This window comes from Chiloscyllium plagiosum, unplaced genomic scaffold, assembly GCF_037043375.1.
Source record: "Chiloscyllium plagiosum isolate Xiang-an unplaced genomic scaffold, Cpla_swu_hap1 HiC_scaffold_53X, whole genome shotgun sequence".
Taxonomy (NCBI): Eukaryota; Metazoa; Chordata; class Chondrichthyes; order Orectolobiformes; family Hemiscylliidae; genus Chiloscyllium; species Chiloscyllium plagiosum.
The window spans coordinates 25,376,057-25,381,342 of record NW_028270191.1 but is presented as its reverse complement, the minus strand read 5'-3'; positions in this window follow the sequence as shown (position 1 = coordinate 25,381,342).

Sequence of the window (5,286 nt, the reverse complement as noted above, 5' to 3'; positions counted from 1 at the left end):
TTATCCACCTTTACGCATTTCAAGACATCCTGCACTTCCTCCTCTGTGATCTGGACATTTTGCATCCTACACTGACTTTTCAAATGAGCATTATTACTTTGTGCCAATGTCTTCCTTTCTCTTTATTTCTATGTAAATAATCATCCAATGCCCTTTTTAATGCCCCAATTGAACTTGCCTCCATCACAGGCAGTGCATTCCATACCCTTATACTTGGGGGGGGGGGGGGGGAGGAGGAGAAGAGAGGAGAGAAATAACTGTTCTCTCATTTGCCCCTTTTTGCAAATCACTAAATCTAGTGACTCTTGTTCCTTTCACGAACAGTTTCTCCCTCAAAAATAAAACAAATTACTGGAGAAACTCGAGAGGTCCAGGCAGCATCTATTGAGAGAAAACATAGCTACTTTCAATTTAGTTAACTAACAAACGTATATGCTGATGATGGAGGGAAAAGGGGTGAGTAAATCTGTGGAGAGGAGAAGAAATAGGATAACTAGATCAAAGGTTTGTTGGTAGTTAGCCAGAAGTGAAGCTTTTAAACAAATTGTGGATGCTGGAAATCCGAAACAAAAATAGAAAATGCTGGGAAAAAACTCTTCCGTTCTCCCAGTTTTGCCATCTCCACTGCATCTGTTCTGATGATTCCAGCTTCTGCAAGGGGGTCTCTGAAGTCTCCACCTTCTTCCTCAATCAAGTATTCCCCACCACTATTGTTGATGGAGGCCCTCATCTGCAGTTTAGCCCTTGCCCCTTCTCTTCCCTCCCACAACAGAAATAGGGGCGCCATGGTTTTCACTTGCTTACCACTTCACTGGCATCCACATCCAAAGCATTATTAACTGTCATATCCACCATCTCCAGGGATGCCACCACCAGAGACCTATCCCTCTCCCCTTCTCCAGGGATTTCTGTTAGTTTCAGATTGCCAGCATTTGCAGTTCTATAAAATAGAAATTTCTCCTTTTTGCCTTTAGCCTGTTCAAACTTTTGAAAACCTATTAAATCTCCTGTCAGCTGCCTCCTCTCCAAAGAGAGCAGCTGGAATTTCTTCAATCTATCCTCAGCTTGAGACCGTTCTTGTAAACCACTTCTGTGTATACTCCTATAATGTGGCACCCAGAATGATATACAATATGCTAGGAAGGACTCCTCTTCAAGAAAGTTGGGTGTCAAATGTGCTTGTGTTCAAGTCAAAGGTTTACTGCACACAGATGTCATGTTGTAAAAAAAAAAGCTTGATTTTGTAATACAAGCTAGATGACTGTCCAAAACCATGTCAATAAGTAGAGAGATGGTATTCATTATTTTCTGTTCTATTATGTTAATTATTCAGCACATTAAACTGATATCAATGCAGCCTTAAGTTGTGATCAGTGACACTGTTTGGGATTAGCTGAATTTACATGCCACTTACTTCAAGGTTTGTGTTGCCTTCCGTTTCCGTGCCTAAGGAGTGCATCATTGAGCTTTTCCCCCTACCAATTTAATAGTAATTCAGGAATATAACCAACCTGTGTCCACAGTTCTGAATGCCTAGTGCCACTAAATAGTTACAGAAGGAGCCAGTCATTGTCCTCTTCTAATACTTGGCTTGTTTCTCATTGCAATCCTGTTATATTTCAAACTATTAATCCTGAGCACTCATTTTAGTGCTTCCAAGTACCTTAGTTGGTCAGTGCTACTCTGAGCTACTGTTAGTCCCAAATGTTGCTGCTCAGCCAAAAAGAGGGGGAAAGCATAGTACTTTAGACTTTCTTCCTAGGGTGACTTTTTTTTTTTGTTTCTCTTGCGGTTTTCTTTTGGCCTTGCCTTTTCCTCCTCTTCCATCTGGCAATTGTGCTTAGTGGCACTATAAATACTTACTTGTATTTATATAGCACTTGTGATAGGATGATAATATTCGAGGAGTCCGATTTGCTGCGGTAGCATAGACGTTTTACCTGTCATACACTAAAGCTGTAGCTAGGAAGTAAATGATGCAACGTTCACCATCAGTGGACTGATCAGACATCTCTCCTTACTGCCTACAATTGGCATTTGTTGGAAGAGTTTGCATATTGATAATCAACCTGTTTAGTGAAGTTAAGAGTACACCTTTCGTTTTTAAGCCCTGGAATGGAACTTGTACCTGGAGCTTCTTCAAAGACAGGGCTGCTACCCCTGTGGGACAAGACTTCATATTAAGTACTATACATAGCAGAAATAAAATGCACTTTAGCATATTCAAATCTCATTGACCATTATCATTTTGACATCAAAGAGCTGCCATGTTGCAATCATATTCAACCACCTATGATCTTCTCTATTACACTTTGTAGACTTTTAAAACAATTATTCTCATTGTATCCAGCCACCTCTGATTGGCCAGACATACTGGATTGGTGGCATGTGTTGGAACACATACTGTGTACGTGGTCGATGTTAACATGGAAGGCAGGAGAAAGTGATAATGGCACAAAGGAAATGTGATCAGGCCAAGTAATGAAAGAATACAGGTCCAGTAGAAGGTGCACTGGGAAAAGCAGAGTCTACATCATCTGCTCTCAAAGTAAAAAGGTTATGCCTGAAATATGACAATGTTGAATTCAGAAGGCTGTGATAAAAGTTAATCTTGCACTTCTGAAGAAAGAGTAACTGCTCCACTTGCACTGGGGAAAATTGCCCTCGGTGAAGAACAGTAACCCAATTGAGAATTTACAAATATGGTAATTATGGTTCCCAATGTTACATGTACATTTAAGCCTGAGGACTGGTACAGGGTGGAAGTATGCACTAGCCTACAGTAGATTGAATTCAAAAGCCATATAAATAAATTGGAGAGAAAAACTGAATTTTTTTCCAGTATTACCATTTGTGCATTCAAGTGTTTGGATTAGTGGAGAGTTGCAGTTAATATTTTTCAAGACTTATTTAGCTGTATGTTTGTAGGGGAGGAGAGTGGGAGTGGGGGAGAGAAAAGAGGGAAGAGAAACATAGGAAACCTGTGCACATTTACATTTCTGGATGCAAGTTGCCTGCTTCTGGAATGAAGTTAGCTTATACAGCCTTTGTTCACACGGAACATGGGCTTTCTTGGTTAGTCAAACATTTTTGGTTTAATGTGGTTTTTCAGTTTCCCTTTTAGAGAATGGGAGACTGACGAGTCAGCACCCACTTCCTGCCATTTACCATAGAATGCAACTTTACCAATCTGTTTCATTAGAAGAGAAATAAAATATAACATTAGCATCACTTTGTAACAAAACAGCTTTACCATGAAACTGGAGCATCATATACACCAATTAAAGCATGTTTAGCGATAATTGTGAAGTGTATTTCTTAGAACTTCTAGCAGAACTAGATACTCCTGTTTATTTCTAATCTTGTTTTCTATTTTAATAGCAAGCTTCCTTGAACTTCCTCGTCAGAGTTTAATTGAACCATAATCTAATCTCATGTTTTCCTTCTTGCTGGGACTCCTTCAAAACATTCCCATGGGAAGATTCCAGCTTTGGTTTACACCTCACAACGCAAGTAGGGTAAAGAACTCTGAATTTGTACTTTTGTTAGGTAAAAACAAGGACTGCAGATGCTGGAAACCAGATTCTAGATTAGAGTAGTGCTGGAAAAGCAGCAGTTCAGGCAGCAACTGAGGAGCAGGAAAATTTACGTTTTGGGCAAAAGCCCTTCATCAGGAATACAGGCAGAGTGCCTGCAGGGTGGAGAGATAAATGAGGAGGGTGGGGGTGAAGGTGATAGGTCAGAGAGGAGGGTGGAGTGGATAGGTGGAAAGGAAGATAGGCAGGTAGGACAAGTCATGGGGACAGTGCTGAGCTGGAAGTTTGGAGCTGGGGTGAGGTGGGGGAAGGGGAAAACGAGGAAACTGGTGAAGTCCACATTGATGCCCTGGGGTTAAGTGTTCCGAGGCGGAAGATGAGGTGTTCTTCCTCCAGGCGTCTGGTGATGAGGGAGCGGCGGTGAAGAAGGCCCAGGACCTCAGTGTCCTCGGCTGAGTGGGAGGGGGAGTTGAAATGTTGGGCCACAGGGCAGTGTTGTTGATTGGTGCGGGTGTCCTAGAGATGTTCCCTAAAGCGCTCTGCTAGAGCTTGTTACCCCACGTTGTGATAATGCTAATTGCTACATTTTTTTTTATTATTGGTGAATTAAAGCATTTCTTGCAGAAATATCTTTCCTCAATTTTATACAATAAAACATTGTCATTTACCTGGTGATCCTGTAAAATCCAGATTATGCTGAAATAGCAAACCAGACTTTCATTGATTAGAATCTACCCAAGAGTTTCCCTTAAGGGCTTTATAGTTTGCCACTATTATTTAAAATAAAAGAGAGTTGTCCATATTTCAGAAAGACTTATTCAGGTTGTTGGTACCATTACAAATTTTGCAATGAACAATATGTAATATTTTAAATTCAAAGACAAAGGACAAGGCCAGAGGAGTTCCACTACCAAGAGATTTCAGCCACCAAGGTACCATACACATTTGATCCTGCCCACTTTTCCAGAAGCACTGGGCCAGAATTCGACGGACATAGCAAGATTCACATTTTCCTGTTTGAGAACCTCTAGCCTGGCACATACTAGGTCTACTAACTAGACAGCCTAAACTTCAAGTTGCCTCCACTTTCTAAATCCACTTTTACTGCAGCCCACACCATGCCAACTTATTGCCAACATAAAAAAAAAGTCAGGACATCATTTAAATGATTTACTCATGGAATGAGAGTGTCATTGGTTAGTCCAACATTTATTGCCCAGAGGGCAGTTCAGAGTCAGCCAAACCTAGTAGAGATGGCAGATTTTCTTCCCCAAAGAAAGGACAATTGTTGTTAAAAACCATCTGGTTCACAATCAACAGCAGTTCCATGGTCACCATCAGGCTTTTTTTTTATTGAATTAAGAACTCCATCTCTTTCATGCCTTTTTGCTGGATTCTCTCCAGCATTCAAGTGCATTCAATTAAAATCAGTACACGGAACTGTAAGTTCACTGTGGTGATGAGCCCAAAGTGCCATGAGCAAAGTTTGCTTGAATCGCAAACACATTGCTAAAGCTCAATTTAACGTGGAAAACCATTAAGAAATAGACAGCCCAGCTCTACGAATGGGGCAGATATAGACTTGATTCCCACATCAGCGTACATTTGAGTCTCAAGTAAACACCTCTTTCCTTAGTTTCACTTTGAAACTTTTCTATTCAAATCTTAAAAAAAAAATTAACTTAGCAATGTATAGTGAACATTTAGCGGAGGTGCAAGCTCAGTTTCAGAAAATAGTCTGACAACAGTG